Source organism: Puma concolor, chromosome C2, assembly GCF_028749965.1.
Source record: "Puma concolor isolate L17-30 chromosome C2, mPumCon1.1.hap2, whole genome shotgun sequence".
In the NCBI taxonomy this organism is placed as follows: domain Eukaryota; kingdom Metazoa; phylum Chordata; class Mammalia; order Carnivora; family Felidae; genus Puma; species Puma concolor.
This window is the reverse complement of record NC_141675.1, coordinates 105,403,768-105,422,771: the sequence shown is the minus strand read 5'-3', so window position 1 is coordinate 105,422,771 and position 19,004 is coordinate 105,403,768. Positions and strand designations below refer to the sequence as shown.

General features: G+C 35.6%; 1 protein-coding gene across 7 annotated transcripts in view; it reads left to right on the top strand.

Annotated features, from left to right (window-relative positions):
• BBX (BBX high mobility group box domain containing) overlaps positions 1-19,004 on the top strand; it is a 287,870-nt gene that overhangs the window by 110,051 nt on the left and 158,815 nt on the right. For all 7 annotated transcript variants that reach the window (XM_086675525.1, XM_086675529.1, XM_086675524.1 and 4 more), the window contains one exon: positions 3,747-3,820. The gene's annotated coding sequence lies outside the window, so the exon portion shown is untranslated. The remainder of the gene's footprint in view (positions 1-3,746; positions 3,821-19,004) is intronic.

Genomic DNA, 19,004 nt, shown 5'->3' with positions numbered 1-19,004 from the left:
AAAGAGTGAATTGAGGAAAATATAAGAATTGTACTCATGTAAAGAAGTAGTTTTAAGACAGAAAAAATCTTTTAAGAAAACCTACATCATAACCTATGGGGAGTGGAATACATGTTGCTGGGGAAATGGAGGAAACCAGTGAAAGATTTAGCAAAAGAGTGAGTATTAAGACTATTTTTTGTGACTTGGACTTGTTTTGGCTTTCAGAGGTCATGCTGACTCTCAGATTAGAAATGCAGTCTCAAAGCATAAACATTGGAAGTAATAATTTTCAAATGTGCTTTCTTGGGTTCTCCATTTTGTTTTCTTCAGGTGTAAAACCAAGAGTATTCTATTTTTCAGAAGAATGAGGAAAAATCTATTTCCTTTTCAATTAGTTTGGCTATTTTTGTTGTTGTTGTTTATGGTACCATAAATGGAGAGACATCTGTACCATGCATTGTATCATGACTAACAATTTTTTTTTCATTTGAATGTAATTGTTCTTTAGCAAATAATTGCAGTCCAGAATGACTTTTATTGAGCTTGATTGAATTAAGGTTATGTATGAAAATGAGTTAGTTAAAGCTTAATCTATTATCCAGAGAATTGATGAAAACATCAGAAAAGCAGTCATTCGTGGGGATTAAATATTCTTCCATATAAGTGGGCAACATGGTTGCCTTGGAGTCTCTTCTGAACTGACGGGCTAGTAATGACATCAGGGTGCAAAACACCCAGTGTTGGCATAGAAGGGGATTTTACCATGATGTGCCTTTGAATGTTATACTGTACATTAACACTAATTGGGAGTCTGTCTCATTGTAAGAAGTGGCACCTCACCTTATTTTAGTATAATAAGCTTTTCAAAACATAGCACCCCAAGGGGCAGTGTGTAAGCCGTGCCAGAAAGCCAGTTGCTTTGGGATCTTTCAGTGGTTGCTGAGGCCCATTCTTTAAGATAGGTTTTTCAAATGCCAAGTCAGATGCCCAATTTGCAGTAAGAGGTAAATAATAGATATTTAATAGATAGTTCTCCCACCTGCCATGAAGTTTCTCAGAGGGAATCCTGAGCTGTGCCTGATCAGTCCTGCTAGGTATGCATCCCCTGGGGGTGGCGGGGTCACTGGGAGGAAACAGGTCTTGAAAAGGAGAAGAGAACAGATTCTTAACGAGGCAGTGTGAGCTAAGGATGAGAGTGAGGGTTGAGAAGAAGCCAAAGTGGAACTCAGAAAACACAGGCATGAGCTGGCTGAGGTGAAAATCTGCCCTGGCTGTGGAAGAAGGGCACCTTCAAGCCCCCAATCTGCAGGGTTGTGTTCGCACCTTGGGCATTTCTCCCTGCTCGCCCCCCTCTGTCCTCTGACACCTCACAGCCATCCATTTCCATCACATGATAACACTTTGTGAAGTATTTGTAACTTTACATGCAGAGCAGCTTATGCTGAAACTGCTTTTTCTGAAGCTACTCATGTGGGCATTTGTAAGAACCAGATAAAATCTGGAGGCTCTAAGGTTGGCTATCAGAGAACTCAAAGGGAGTCTGTCTCAGGCAGAAGCTTCAGCCTTGAAATTGACCTCTACTTCGTGGCTGATTCCCTGGCTTCTCTCTCCCAGTCAGTTAAGTCCAACAACATTTCTCTGTTACCCTAAGAGTTTTAAAACCCCTACTGGCCACAGCATAGTCTGCCTCCTTACTGTCCCTCCCCACTTATCCACAGATAGTTGCATCACAGTTGATAAATTATGGAATAATCATCAAAATAAGGTGTAACTAGAGTCCATTTTTTGATATGTATATGTGTATTTGATTATATGAACAAACACATCGACAAGGGTACCCAAAGATTAGGGAAAGTTTATTTTTTGGCTCCTAAAAGAAGTTATGTGTATAGGATATATTAACATTTTATTTCTCACATAGCATGTGCCCACTTCTTAAACCAAAAAGAACACAATTCTTTAAACCAAAATAAGAATTAAATCCACACTGTTAATTAATGTTGGACCCTCCTTTCCCATTTTTGGCAGTATAATTTTTTTTTCATTTATACCAATTTATTTACCTAACAGTTTTTTATAATTATTTATTAACGATTTTTACCTATTTTTTACAGTGTTTTTCTTTTCTTTCTTTTTTTTTTTAACAGTGTTTATTTTAATGTTTCTTTTCTATATTGACTTTTGGGTTTATATGAAAAAAATTAGGTGATTAAATATATGAGATAATGAATTTTTTTAAATAGTATTTTTAAAAATGTCAGTTGTCTATTTTATGATAGCTAATAATAGACTCTACACCACTACTTGGTTTTTGGAATTGTACACTTAGTAAAAACACAGTCATTTAATTTGAAAGTATTCATATGGGTCCTTTGTAGTTTGCTTCAAAGATCTGGATTTATCGTTTCATCCATACTCTTGTTTTAAAAAATATGGGTGTATGAGTAGTAACTTGTATGAAGCCACATGAGATCATTTAATATTTTGTTCGTTGTTTGCAGCTGTTTTCTTCAATAGCACTGGGTGGTAACTGAATTGTTTTAAGTCTAGATAGGATTACTCAGATGAATCATTACATATTTTTGATATTTAATGTAAGTGCTTCCATGTCATAGTGGCTGATTCGGTAAAAAGCTTGAGTTATGTCACAAAATGACTAATAATATTGATAGAGCTATAAGCCAGTACATGATATCCAGTTTCTAGAGTACAGAGTAGCTTGCTGATTGTAAAGAAATACAACCGGCAAAGGGGTAGGAAATTCTGTCTTAGTTGAATGTGAATTTAGTATTACCATTAGAGCATCCTAGCAACTAAACAAATGTATCTCACCTAGAAACTGAAATAACTGAATTCTTAAAAGTGATACAACTTAGGTATATGTCTATATTTTCAGTATTATTAATGTCAAATGTTCCATTTAGTTTTTGTGGACAACCTTTTGCTGATTTTGATCCTCTTTCCTATGTTTACTTCATCACTTTTAGCTAGAAAGTAATTTTTTTGGTAACATTTTTTTCTCTGTGGACGTCTCCCCTTACTCCTCACCTTAAAAAAAAAAAAAAACAAAATAAGACAAAACTGTGTTGCTTCACTCATCTTTAAAACATTTAATGGGGCGCCTGGGTGGCGCAGTCGGTTAAGCGTCCGACTTCAGCCAGGTCACGATCTCGCGGTCCGTGAGTTCGAGCCCCGCGTCAGGCTCTGGGCTAATGGCTCAGAGCCTGGAGCCTGTTTCCAATTCTGTGTCTCCCTCTCTCTCTGCCCCTCGCCCGTTCATGCTCTGTCTCTCTCTATCCCAAAAATGAATAAACGTGAGAAAAAAAATTTAAAAAACATTTAAAAGAAAAATTATAAGATTAATACCTGAACCACAGTTTATCTGGTTGGATTGGACCAGTCATTTAAAATAACTTGTATCTAGTTAGAATGTCAGTTTAATGTCCTGTTTTTCCAGTGGATTTGTATGTAATTCTACACTTGATTTTAGCCAAAAACCTGACAAGTTATTGCCTATCTATAACTTTAATCTCAGAATTTCCGTTGAATAATTTTAGTGACTGTCTTTTGTTAAATTAAAATTGACCATAAACATTTTAGGCCACTTTCTCTAAATCGTGTTAGCATAGGAATTTTTATTAATTTGCCTGTTTTGGTTGTTTGGCCATTACTCATTTTGGGGGTATAATTTTGCTAAAGGACAAGAAGTGTCAGCTTTTTTGAAAGTCCTTCACGACTCACCATTTGCTTTTGGTCTTTCACAGAATCCTGCTGCATCACAGAAGCTGGAAATTCTGATGTTCCATTCAAATCACAATGGAAAGTCTTGACTTGACTGGTAAGAGCAGCATCACAGGTACATCATACTTAGCTGGAAGCAGTGAAGCCGGCAAGAACTATGTGCTGTCCAAGCTGGTCTCCACTTTTTCCTATCTGATACGTTCACCTTCCATGGTGATCAGGGAAGGGTGATACCTTTGTGTGGTTTTGTCTTTTTTAGTGAATCACTTTTTTTTAAAGTGACATTTTAATCTCCATCAAGTAAGTTAAATTTTCCTTTAAAATCATGAATTTTAAAAAATTATGTCAAAATCTCTGATTAGTTTCCCCACAGTAATGACCTGTTGGCGGAACGTCCAATTTATTCAAGTCCTGAATATGTAGAGGTTATGTACCTAAATAAGTATTAAATGGGTCTAGTCCCCATAAGTTATTTTTGTTTGCACTGCCTTTGGCTTTAATTGAAAAATGAATTTGTATCAGAGCATTATGGAGTATTTTTTTGATCTGTTAAAAATAATAGAGGCAGGTGTAGCAGCATTATGAAACTGTTTGAATATGAAAACCACACAGCGAAGAAAAACTTGAGATTGTAAAATATAATGTGACAAATTATACCAAACTCTAAAACTCACAGATACTATAACTCTGTCCTCTTGTATATAAGTTACTTTCAGAGGAGAAGAGTTTTTTTTCAAGGGGTTTAAGATATGGCAATAGTATTTTAAGATTAATCTTAATAATGGCTACTTAAATGCATAGAGTTGTCTCTTTCTGTGACTCGAAGGTGTGATTGCTGATGTCTGAACACTTTGTGGTGAACTGATGTTTTAAAGACAGGAATTTGATGTAAATTAAAATGAACAAATCTAGTAGATATTGTTTAGTTGTAGTTTTTAGGGTTTATTTTATGAACTTATTCGTTAATTTTCTGATTAATAGAAAATCTTAAATCTTTTCCTGTTTTTAATTATTTTGATTTGTTAGCTTTTCAAATCTGTCTAGAATATCTGTGGCTACCTTCATGTTTTAGTAAGTATATGATTGAATATTGCTTTTATGACGTGGGTATAAATGTAAGGCTTCTGAGCCCTTCTGCTGAATGTCATTGTCTAAGATTGTACATGCAGTAACCCATGTACACCTTAGCTTGAATGTCTATTTACTTGGATATTTAAACGCCAGCAAAATCTTAAATGCCATTGAGAAGTTGGGACTTGGTTATCATTTTTCCTCCTTTCTGTGCTATCCTTGAAGGCACAATTAAGTTTCAAATACAGATTCTGGATTTAAGACTGCCAGTTTAGTGCACAGTTGATTTTGGTTTTACTGGGTCAGCAGAAAAGACTATAGATATTTGAATATTGATACTGAAATTTTAAATTTGTTCTTCTCCATTGTTAATCCTGAAGGGAGTTGAATATAGTGAGGCCTAACGAAAATTATATTTGTGGCAATATTCTGAATTTGCTAAATATGAATACATATCTAGAAAGTAAAGCTGGAAACTTTATCTGATCTGTTCAGGAAACTAAATTGTTCATCAGCATTAGTATGGTGGTCTTGACTTAAGTAGCCCTCTGATCTGTGATTTCTGAATGTTAATCAGATAATTTCAATAAAATGTTTTTTATTGACTATAAGAAACTGACATAAATTCAAATTGCTGATAAAATTTAAGAAGCCTAAATGAAGATGGCTAACACTATATACTTCTAGCTTACATTTATGATCATCTTAAATACAGTATTAACTAAGAAACAGAAAAGATGCCGTGTGAAACCAAGAGTAATTTAGGAAGCAGATCCTGGAAGATGTTACATGGCAAAAAGATGCTAGAGTCCAATAAATGTAGGAAACATGATGTATCATTCAGTTTAGGCAAAGTTATGTTTCATTATCCAAAGAATTCCCAAATCTGAGTGGTTTATAGCAGTAAAAATTTATTTCTCACTCTTGTTCATGTTCTTGATGAATCAGCTGCCACTGTGCTCAATGTCCTCTTTGTCCCTGGACCAAACCTAAAGAAGCAACCTTTCTGGGATACAGAACTTTCTTTCTTTTCTTTCCTTTTCTTTTCCTTCTCCTTCGTTTATTTATTTATTTTGAGAGAGAGAGCACGAGCAGGGAAGGGGCAGAGAGAGAGAGAGAGAGAGAGAGAGAGAGAATCCCAAGCAGTCTCTGTGCTGTCAACCTGGAGCCCAAGGCGGGGCTCAAACTCATGAACTGTGAGATCATGACATGAGCCGAAATCAAGAGTCAGACACTTAACCGACAGAGCCACCCAGGTGCCCCTGGGATGCATAACTCTTAAAGTGGAAGAAAAAAAAGGAATGATTGTGGAAACGTGAAAAACTTTTGGTTGTAAGTGGTACATGTCACTACCTCTCATTTCATTAGCCAAAACATGTCCCATGGTCAAGGAAAGGCTGATTGGGATGCACAGTGCATATTTTACCTGTAATATCTGAACCTATGGCTCTTTTGGAGAGACAGAGTGCATGTAGTATTTTAAGCTTCCAAATGTCCATTCATTCTTTATAATGAATCTCTTTAACATGTCAAATTATTTGACCACGAATCCCTTCATTTTTATTAATTCAAAAAGAATACAGTGAACTATGGTACCCTATCTGTGACAAGTTCTAAGGAGTTTATTGATGTTTCAAGCGTTAGAACTTGTCCCATCATAGAGTAAGGGGTTCTAATATATTTAATAGACTTATTTGTATTGATCTCTACCTTGTAGGACTGTGAGAATTAAAAGAAGTATGCCAAGTGCCTGATGTAGCACCTGGCATATAGGAAGCACTCAAGAAATGGTAGTTAAAAAAAGAAAATTGTGGTCAGAGTTTAAGAATCTTGAATGCACTATAAAATACCTTTCACAGACATCTGACAGTGTATGTATATGTAAAATATGTGTATATTTATATATAAACACAGAAGCATACCTCCAAGGTGTTTTAATATATTGTCCTTAATGTGTAAGAACCTATATATTCTCCGACAGTTCTACTGAAAGTACAGAGTCGTTTTGGCTTTATTACTATTATTTTTTGAAGTTCATTTATTTTGAGAGAGAGAGAGAGCAAGTGTGTGAGTGGGGGAGGGGCAGAGAGAGGAAGAAAGAGAGCATCCTAAGCAGGCTCTGTGCTATCAGTGTGGAGCCTGACCTGGGGCTTGATATCAGGACCATGAGATCACGACCTGAACTGATGTCAGGAGTCAGACGCTTAACCTACTGAGCCATCCACGTGTCCCAGAGTGGCTTTATTCTTAACAGCAAGAGAAAGAGTAAATCCTGCAGAAATATTAGCCCACCCTATGATCTAATAATTCACTTCTTACACTGAAAATACAGGAGTTTTAAGGACAGTGTGACTGCCAAATGTAGATATGTGCCTTTCACTCTGAATAGTAATAAGGTCCGGATTAAATCACATTTGATGAAATCTTGATGCAAGGTACAAGAACAGGAGAGAGTTCCAATGAAGTTTTCTTTACCATGTAGAGTAAATGCCGTTTGGTGTCAAAAGAATCAACATTTCTATCAAGGTTTTATGTAACAATTTTCCTTTTTTTGTTTGTTTCAGTGGAAAAATGTATTTTTATTAAAACATGGGGACAGCACCCAAGGGCAGAGAGAGCTTCCTGTTTCTATTTTCTAATGAGGGTTAAATTATTTAGACTCCTTCAAGACCTTCTCTATTGATATTATCCCCTCCTACTCTCAGAATCAGGTACACCATAGTTGATACCTCTTATGGGTCAAAGCTGCATGCTGTCTCTAAAATGACAGTTTCATTTGTTTAATTTAGGAAAACATGTAAAATAATTTGAGGGAGTAAATTACTCTTCAAATTGTTCCAAATTCTTCACTTTATAAATGGGTTGTCTTTTTTTTTTTTTTTTTGTCGTTTTAATTTAGAGGGAGAGTGTGTGCATGCAGGTGGGGAGAGGGGTAGAAGGAGAGAGAGATAGAATCCTAAGTAGGCTCCCCACTTGGCACAGTGCCTAACATGGGGCTCCATCCCACGACTCTATGATCATGACCTGAGCTGAAATCAAGAGTGGACACTCAGTTGACTGAACCACCCAGGTGCCTGTATAAATGGATCATCATTGTAACTGTCTGTTATTCGACTGGATTATCAGTAAAAACTACCTAAAAATTGTAAGCTCTTTAGTTTTAGAGATGATCTAGTCTTCTTGTGCTGCCATAATAAAATACCACAGACTGGGTGGCTCAGACAACAGGGTTTTATTTTCTCACAGTTCTGTGGTCTAAAGTCCATCATGAACAGGATACAGGCAAATTCTGTTTTTGCTGAGGTCTCCCTTCCTGGCTTGTAGATGGTCACCTTCTTGCTGTGTACCACATGGACTTTTCTCTGTGTGTGTGGAGTAGCAAGCTCTGGGGTCTCTTCCTCTTCTTAACAGGACACTAGTTCTGTTGGATAGTGGTTCTACTCTATGATCTTACTTGACCTTTACCTACTTTTCAGGCCTATCTCCAAGTACAGTCACATTAGGATGTGGGGCTTCACCCTCTGAATTTGAGGGCTATTAAGTCAGTTCATAACAGAAGTAATCACTTTTTTGTACCGAAGAGTGAAGTGAAGGTTAAAAAAAATACTTTCTATGAATCTATAAACAAGAAAACCTCACTTATTACAGTTTAAAATTCTAAAAATATCATTGTATCTTTGAGGTGGGAGACATTTGGAATCACTAATTCATATTTCTTCCACTTTGAAGTCACCATGCATGAAAATGAGTTTCTTACAAGTGAAAGAATCAAGTCTTAAGAACTGAAAATCAGAGTGATTTGTATAATGGAGGAATTACATCATTGAAAAGTTGATTTCCATGTGTATTCATTGCTTATAGGAATAGAATATATTTGAAAATTAGTATGAAGAGTAACTCAATTACTCTTTTGGGTTATACCTTTTTCTGTTTACTATAATCAAGCCAATTCACATTTTTCTAGGCAGTGTGCTTTTACTTTGAGTTGTTTGTGAACTCAAACAGGGAAATGGCATGTAGAGTTGTCCTTTGAATAACGCCGTTATTAGGAGCACCAACCGCTTGCAGGTTGAAAATCTGTGTGTAACTTTTGACTCCACAAAAACTTGCCTACTAACAGCCCACTGTTGATCAGAAACTTAACCTGTAACATAAAGTCAATTAACACATATTTTGTGTGTTTTATGTATTATATGGCATAATAAATTTTAACTTATTAAAATTTAATAATAAATATATTAATAAATTATTATCTGCCATAATAAAGCAAGCTAGTGAAAAGAAAATGTTATTAGGAAAATCATAAGGGAGAGAAAATATATTTCCAGTACTGCACTGTATTTATCAAAACAATTTTGTGTATATGTGGACGCACATATTGATCAAGAGTCAGCTATACTTAAGATTTTGGCAAATGGAAAGAAAAGATTGTGTATTTAAAGTAATGCCAACAGAAGTCAAGAAGTCCTAAATCTGTTATGTCTCCCTGTTATATCTACCTGTTTACCTCCCTCACTCCCTTTTTTATCCCTTTTTTCCTTCTTCTTCTCCCCTTTCCTCTGATATCAGCTCATAAGTCAGGTAATGATTGCTAGGATTTCTCAAATAATAGTCTAAATATAATTCATTGACCATCTGTGTAGTACTTCTTTCTTTCTATATGTAGTGTACCTTTTCTATTAGATAAATCAATTGGTGGATGTTTGAGATTCGTTATGGGTTAATTGTACATTTACTTGTTGGATATTGATATAGACTCCACCTAAGTCTCTTAGTTTTATCTTTGAATTATTGTAAGTGTACCTATTGTATCTCTTGAATAATTTCAGTTTCTGACGATTTGATGCCTGTCTAAAACAGAAAATTTAATCAAAAGAAACAAATTTCGGAGACTTAAACATCTTCGTGTAAAAATAATTTTAAATTGATTTATAAAATTTGTCATCTCACCTTGTGTATTTATAGACTAAAGGATAAGCCATTGAGCAGTGGTCTAATTTTGTGGATGTTAGTTTAATTGGTTGAAAGGTATTTTAACTCTTATTTACTTTTTATTAAGATTGTTTTTTTTTAATGTTTGTTTTTGAGAGAGACAGAGTGTGAGCAGGGGAGGGGTGGAGACACACACACACACACACACACACACACACACACACAGAATCAGAAACAGGTTCCAGGCTCTAAGCTGTCAGCACAGAGCCTGACGTGGGGCTCAAACTCATGAACTGTGAGATCATGACTCGAGTCGAAGTTGGACATTCAACTGACTGAGCTATCCAGGTGCCCCATTTTTTAAAAGTTTTTAAAAAATGTTTATGAGAGACTACATGGCACATGTGCAAGTAAGCAGGGGAGAGGCAGAAAGAGAGGGAGAGAAAGAATCACAAGTAGGCTCTGTACTGTCAGCACAGAGCCCACCTTGGGGCTTGATCTCATGAATATGAGATCATGACATGAGCAGAAATCAAGGTTTAGATGCTTAACTGACTGACCTTCCAGGTGCCCCTTGATTCTTATCTACTTTTGATTTCAATTTCACTCTAAAACTATTTACAAGAATGACTCAAACTCAAAAGCCTTGTATATAGTACATTTTAGTAGAATATTTCTTCTGAACAGTAAAATTAGTCTACTGATTATGGTATTTACTAGTTAAGGACAGTATAAATTCAGGCATGACTTCATTCCATGCATTAATACTTCCCTGAAATGTCAGGAATAAATTAAATTTTTATTTTTTTCATTTAATTTTTGTTTGTTTTAGAGAGAGAAGGTGGGGAAAAGAGGGGCAGAGGGAGGGGGGGAGAGAGAGAGAGAGAGAGAGAGAGAGAGAGAGAGAGAGAGAGAGAGAATCCCAAGCAGGCTCCATGCCTTGTGGGGCTGAATCCCCATGATCCTAGGATCATGACCTGAGCCAAAATCAAGAGGCTGATGCTCAACCAACTAAAACACCCAGACACTCCTAAATTAAGTATTTTTATCCTGACATTGGTATTCCCTTTGATCTCTATTATAGAGAAATGTGTTTTCCCAGGAAAATAAATGGATCTAATGGCGCCAAATTTCTCATAACATACTTGTCAAAATTTCCGTGTATTTTAGTGTAAAATATATACTGCATTTACTGGATATTCTGTACGTACACATTTAAGTGTAAGTAGTAAGTATGTATGAGTGTACGCATATAGTTTCTTCATATAACCTCTTCAAGAAACTAAGGAACTTAGTTTTACACTGGAGTCTTTTTGTTCATGGCTGCATCCCCCAAATCTGGAAACAGTGTTTGGCATATGGAAGTTGTTTTGTTTAGTAAACATTTGATAAAGTAGTATTACCAGAATTCATGTTTCGTTGACCCTATATTCATTGAACTTGGTGTTAATATGCATCCCCTGGTCTACCTGCAGATAATTATTTTTCCCAGTCTGAATTGAGGGAGAATTAAGCCATTCTTCAAAAGTAAAAGTCTCTCTGTGCTTTTCAGTTGGCAGTTAGTCCTATAATCAATAAATGTTAAAAGGGCTGAAGAACTTAAAATGAGCAGCAGAAAGTTTCTGGGTGCCTATTGACTCCTTTATAGCATGCATCGAGTCAACAAGGTTTATTAAGACCTTTGCCAAGTACTTCCCTAACAGTCAATCAGCAGCCCTGCGAGTGGAATGCATGTGAATGTCTGAGATTTAGGGGAGGGAAGTTGGTTCAACGGGGCTTGAAGAGATGCTGTGTGTATGGTACCTGGATTCAGTTAATACATACCAAAAATGTAAGCTGAAGTCCACAGTTAGGTGTTTTATTCTTGCAGGGCGGGGGGAGGGCAGTGGTGGTGTTTATCTTTAGGGCATTTCTGTATTTGAGTTAATCTGTGAAGATGATGGATAAGAATGTTGTGTCTTGGTTTTATATAGACTTGTACAATTTGCTTAGTTTAGTTTGCAGTTGTTCTGCCTCTGCCATTACTATTCTTAAAAAGCAGCTAAATCATGTAACTATTTCAGGGTTCCTTAACATTTACTGTAAGACCATTTATTATCAAGTGTCTCTTCATGGCCGAAGTGGTCCACTTCAGGTGATGTTTTAAGGCACTAAACATTGCCATTAGGCACTTACAGTGCACAGGTTTCTTGAGAGAGCCAGCTGCATGGGGAGGAAGTGGCTCTAAAGAAGGCTTAAATAATAAAAGGCTACCGTTTATCTGATGAACACTGTCCTAAAACATTCTCAGTTCTGCCACACTAATTCCAATGAAGAATTGCCAAATTAGAGAGACACTGAAACCTACAAAATGTGAGGTGCATGCATGCACAGAGTAGTGTATGTCCTTCTGTCCATCCAGGCACCACCTGGATGGACACATACATGAAACTCTGAACCATGCCCTCAAAATAGTTTTGAATACCTACTGTGTTTTCAGCATTATTAGAGTTCCCAAGTCTTCACATTAGGTACATGATAATGTAAAAGAGACAATGGTAAAGTTTGAAATCAGTAGCCGCAGACCATCTCCTTGTGAAATAACAAAGCTCTTGCTGTAGCAGTGGTTTTGTCTCGCTGTTTGAGGAAGCATATGACTCATGGTTCAATTCATTTGGTGATGTGAACCCTTTTTAAAGGAATGATAGCTTTCAGGTTTGAAACGTTAGTTTTTTCTCTTAAAATGGTAGGTGTTGCCTTTAGTAGTCACTGAAGAGTTTCGCTTTTTAGAGAACATAAGATAAATCTCTCTAATAAGGCTTTTATAATCTATCTTGTTGATGGTAAAGGTGTACCAGTTTTGTCTCTCTTTATGAGTTTTAATCATCACAATCCTAGAATTTTTTATGGATTATTTCTATTGTAATAAAATATTTCATACATTAGAATTTATAATGTGCCTAAGAAAAAAATACTCTAGAAGTTTTACTTCATATTGCTTATACACATTCTTATTCTTGCCTCTAGATTGTCAACTGCATAAATACTCACTATTGCTTCCTGGAGATTAATATGGATAGGCAAAAACGTAAAGGTTTTCTTATGGAAGACAGATTTAAATGTGTCACTTTTGTTTGTTTGAGCTGTAGCTTGATCCTTAGAAATGAGGGCTGTGGATTCAGATGGTCTCAAGACTAACCTGAGTCTGCTTTTACTGTGATTGGGTTGTGGGAAAGTTACCTAGGTTCATCTGTGAAATGGAGGATACTGATCATATAAGGTTGTTGTGAGGATTAAAAATGCCAGAAGATGCAATGCCAATCCAGAACTTGACAGGCACTGTTGAGAAAATGTGTTTGTTCTCAAAATGGACAGTAAGTAAAAAGTGGAATTTGACTTTTTGGCTTCTTAACCATTCCTTGAAATTGAATTTCAGGCATTTTATTGTCTCCATTCACAATAAAAGAAATGTCCAGCTTCATCGTGTACGCATCTTTATTCCATTGGAAGTCTTTATTGAATACAGGATGGACTTGATTTGAATCATTAGGAAAGAATAATGTTTGTGCTTTATATGGTTAGATACTTTAAAATATTTTCTACACAGTCATATGTGATAGAGGTTTGATTTTTAGATTTCCCCCAGTTTGTTTTGCAGTTTATTAAAACCTAATCAAAACTCAAGCATATGAAAATATTGATGTCATCTATTATTAAGTGGATTGTAGTTACTTTAGGATTATTATTGCTTTATATTCTTGGTATTAACAATTATTACCTGAAACAAATTAAGTATTACAGTAAAGTTTTATAAACTTTTTTTTTCAAATACTATTTTAGCAAGACAACGAAATGTATTATGAATTCTTAATGGCTTTTAAAGTGTGACAGCCATTTCATAAATTGGTTCTCTGAACCTGATAACTATAAAACATTTAAAAAATTTAAATACCTAATTCAGTCATGAGTTAACTCTACTAGTTTATTCATAAATTAGAGAAGCAAAATTTCCCTTCATTTTTAGGTCACTGGTTTAACATTTCACAATTAATTGATCCAAGAGAAGCAAGTATTTTTCTACATTTGCAGAAAATGCTAATTCTGTGAAAGTACTTACTTCATAATAATTTTCATGCACACGAGCATGAACTAATACAACTTGGTCTTTGGCACTAATATCAGTAGGTATACTAATTAATTTTGAATATAATTGACATATTTATTAATTTTGAATATTTCTGTAATTGATATATCTAAGCTTGTTTTGAAGATAATTTAGTATCTGTGAAAATACCTGATTCCTTCTAAAAGCTGTTCTGTAAGCTAGCATGAATGTATTAGGTGTTTGTGGTCTTTTATAGCAATTTTGCCTTTTCCTAGTTGATTATGTGTACATTCTAACCATAAAAACCATGAATTTTATAGACTTATTATATACTTTTCCAATTATTAGTGTATATTAAAATTCTAAACCTTTCTAGCCCATCTATGAGCATGTTTGCATTCTTCAGCTCTGTCTGATTTCTTTAATTTTTTTAAAAGTATATTTATTTTTGAGAGAGAGAAAGAGAGAGAGAAGCAGGGGGAGAGGGGAAAGAGAGAGAATCCCAAGCAGGCTCCACACTGTCCACGCAGAGCCCAATACAGGACTCAAACTCATGAACTGTGAGATCATGACCTGTGAGATCATGACCTGAGCCGAAACCCAAGAGTCAGACGCTTAACCAACTGAGCCACACAGATGCCCTGTTTTGTTTCTTTTTAGAGCCTGAACGGTCTTCAGTAATTTTACTGGAAAAAATGTTTTGTGTAAAAGATAAAGTAATATATTTTCTGTTCCTCTGTTTAATAAATATTTAGTGCTATGTGGAACTATTTAGTATTTAGGAACTACTACGTGCAAGTTATTGTTTTAGACAATGTCAGAGTTACAATATGATAATAGGGGAAATCTAAGCAGGAAAGAGAGACAAACCTCATTAAGAATTGAGGAAGGTCTTAAATCTCAGGTAGAAAAACTAAGTAAGACTACCTACAGGGGAAAATACTAAAGTCTGGACAAAGCTAATAGACCCCTTTTGCCATTTGGGATGGGCTGTGTATAAAGGCAAAATGGAAAACCTAGAAAAGCCAAATGTAAGAGAACCTTGAATGTCAGGGTAAGTTTACTGTTTTTTCTCCTTAAAAGCAAATGGGCCACTGGAAAATTTTGAGCAGGTGATATTTAAAAGGGATGGATTGGAAGGGAAAAGAGGTAGGCATTGGAAAGATTGGTTTAAGGGACTTAGCAAATCCTAGGTAAGAAGAAGTTGTTCTTCTGATAGGGTTTGCATGTTGTAAATGGAACCACTGTGAGAGACATGAAGGTTATACCCTGTCTGGATGTAGTTCAAAATGTTAAATTGGAGTATTCAACTCACAAAATCAAATAAGTCTTTTTTCCAATTTGCAGGGCAAATATTAATAGATACTCAGTTTTAAGGATTCCTTCAATGAAGATTTTCTCAAACGCTTGGTACCAACTATTCAACTTGTGTATGTGTGTCTGTGTGTATTTCATGATTATAAATTCAGCTTTCACTGTGTTTCTCAAAGAATACACATCCTGTCTTGTCACTTGAACCAAATTACTAATCCGTAGGATTTGGCAACAGACAGAACCTGTGCTGAGGCTGCAGAGGGTATCATAAGAGGGAAGGAAGCAGTGGGGGTGTTGAGATAGGTTTTTAATTTAAGCGTGGGTGTTCAGACAGTACTGCTACTAGGAGAGAGATGGTGGTAGAAACTGATTTGGGGAAGGGGGTGGGTACAGTATAGAATGGATTGGATTTGAAATGCAGAGAGGATATGCATGGGATTATGTATAGGATGTAGTTATAAATTGGTAAGAGTTTGGGAGAGAGTCAGGCTAAAGATAAATGTAGCTTAGGAGAGGTAGAGCTTGAAACTGAGTATTGGTGAAAGTAGGAAATATGGCTGGTTAAGACAGAACGTTGGAAAACACCCACCTATTCTCTGTTAAGTGAAGTCTAAAGGAAAGAAAAGCAATCAGATCTGTGGTAGGAAAAGCAAGAGAGTATAGTACCAAAGAAGATGGGGAAGAGTTTCCAACAAAAATGTTGGAAAATGTAGAGTGCTAACTGCCCCAAACAGTGTTTGGGTTAGGGTGATTCAGGAGCCCTTGGGGGAAAGCAGTTTTTGTAGATTGGTCAAGGCAGCAGAAGCCACTTGTATAGTGTTTCCAGTATTCCCTGTTTTACATGTTCTTGATTGTCTTTTTAGCTGAAACTGTATGTTGAGCCACTGTTTTCATGGAGTAATCTATAATGACTTACAATTCTGCTCCCTGGGAGCATGGAACTCCTCTTCTGTAAATGTAGTTTTAATATTCTTTCCTTTAAATATGTTGCCTTAGACTCTTTCAAATCAAAACTTATCCAGGTGCTAATATCGTTTCCTCAAATGCACTGAAGTGACTTTCTTTAAAATATCAGCAAACTACTTTATAAATGCCTCTCCTGTAGGACTTATATTATAATTGACATTACAGAGGGATGAATAATGAATTCCCTGTCATTGCCAGCTCTTCTTTTACACTAAGTACAGTGATGCTTTAAATAAGGCCCACCGGTTTAATAAAGATCCTGTCGAAAGCTCTTCAGAGTAGTAGGCCACCTGCATATGAAATTTCTGGGTTAGAATCTGATACGTAACCACTTTTGTTTCCATCTGCAGAAAATAGACTCACCCTAATTGCTAGTAATGATTTAATGATGAAAACTCCACTTGTCATCATTTGCATTTTTCCTTCTGTTGTGTGTGTGTGTGAGAGAGAATATAGTTTTTCTAGTCTTCACAGTGACTCTAGACATGTGTAGTTATCATTATTCCTATTTTCTATAGAAGGGAACTGAGGCTTAGAATCTTGAAATTGTCTGAGCTTTTTGGCTAATTAAAAACAGAGCCAAGATTCAAATCAGCATTTTCTGACTTTCAAGACCATGTTCTCTACGTGGCCCATGCAGTTTTGTGAATTACTTCAGAGTTGAGCTATATTTAACACCCTTGATGGCAACAATTCATTCTGGTGTGGGGGCTCAACTTCTCATTATTTTCTTAGCCTTTTCCTCTAAGTAGGGAAGAAGAGATCACTTTCATTTGCTTGAACATATTGCCATTTGCCATTATTGGTTATCAGGTACTTTTCTGTGTATTTAATGCCATTATGTATATATGTTAATTTTCACATCAGCTCTATGAGAGGTGGATTTATTTCCTCCAACATTTTATTATGAACATTTTTATTATGAACTTTTATTATGAAACATCATTATACACTCATATACTCACCATTTAGATTTGACTGTTAATATTTTAATTATACTTATTTTATTACATATCTGTAACCTATCCATCATCAGTTCATTTTTTACTTAGTTGCAAGTAAACTAAAGATATCACTACACCTCTGTAAATACTTCAGCATACCTATTATGGAATACAGTTCAATATTTACAACTTGTTAATACAAAATTTTACATTTAGTGAAGTACACAAATCTTAAATGTACATTCTCTGAGTTTTGATAAATGCATACACCTGTGTAACCCAAGTACCTATCAAGATATAAAACATTGCTATTGGTAGGTGTCTCTTCTATTCACATTTTGTAGATAAGGAAACTGAAACACAGAGAGGTTAGTGATCTGCCTGAGGTCACACTGCTAATAAGTTGCAGAGTGGGAATTCAGACTCTGGCAGTCTGGCTGCAGGGTTTGTGTCTTAAGCACACCACCATACTGTCTGGGGATTATTCTCACATACTCAGGTATCCTTTTACATTTATGTGTACAGATGTAATATTTATTTTTTACATAGGTGTGTAGAAGTAGTATGTTTGGGATTAGAATAGAAATGCTGTTCTAGAAATGCATCATTTCTTTGCAAGCAGTTTATAGCAAGAGAATCTAAGAGGGAAAAATACCTACTTTCATTGAAATATTTGGGTGAATTGAGAATACAGAGTCTGTATAACTCTGTCTTACCTGGATCCTTGATTAATGTTTCCATGTAAAGTGATAGTCAGTTTCCTAATGACAACACTGAAATTCAGGAAAATCCTAAAGTGCCACTTGAACAATGAAGGGTAAATGATGTTCAGTATAGTTTTTTCTTCAGCATATTTTTGCCCTATTATAATTAGTAGAAAATTGTTCATCTATGTGTGGTGTATGTAGTACTACTCACGTTGATATCTCAGTCTCCCAAATAATGAAATTAACTAATTTGGGATTTATAGTTATGAAATTTGTGAAGTTTCTGACAGGAGTATAATTTTCTGACTTTTCTAAATAAATTACATAAAAAACTGAATAAGGACTGGAATAGATTATATTAATGTATGTGTGGTTTTTGTTTTTGTGTTTTTTTGGTTGGCAATGCTTAGGTGTATCGTCCCTATGAAAATAAATGGTATCTCTTTCCTACATTGTGTTCAAAGCACAAGCTGTATCTGAAACGTTGACTAGTACTCTTTATTCACTGTCCATGTGATGAAAAAGCAGCCGTTATATGTATTAAAAAATTCTAAGTATTGCTTAGAAAGCAAATTAAAAAATAAATAAAAGCATGTAGTCAGCAAAACCTAGCCAGTCACTAGAGGGCAGAGCAGCACTATATTTTAGGCCTCATTTGAAAATTTCTGGTTTAAAAATTGCTGAACATAGAAAAATATATTGATGCACAATTAAATAGAAATTTCTTTGTATTCTTATTATCTTGTCTTGCTGTGAAATCCAATAACATGCTTACCCTTGTATCAGAGGAGCTTTCTGGCAATTACATTGCTTTCAAAAGCAATGATTATTTAGAAGAGTGTAAGTATCCCTCAAGAGAAAATACTAAAGCAATAGTAATAGAAAGAATAATGCATTAAGTGATTTCTTTTTTTAATTAAAAAAACATTTTTAATGTTTATTTATTTTTGAGAGAGAGAGAGAGCGTGAGTAGAGGAGGGGCAGAAAGAGAGAAAGACACAGAGTCCAAAGCAGGATCCAGGCCCTTGAGCTGTCAGCACAGAGCCTGACACGGGGCTCGAATTCACAAACCATGAGATCATGACCTGAGCCGAAGTTGGACACTTAACCAACTGAGCCACCCAGATGCCCCTAAATCATTTCTACTATAGTACCCTGAAATCGAATTGCATGCAGTATAGACTTCAGTTGAGACATGAGAGAATAAGTTTGAGACAAGCTTACTAGTATTTAAATCTAAGAATTCATTGAAACATGGAGCAT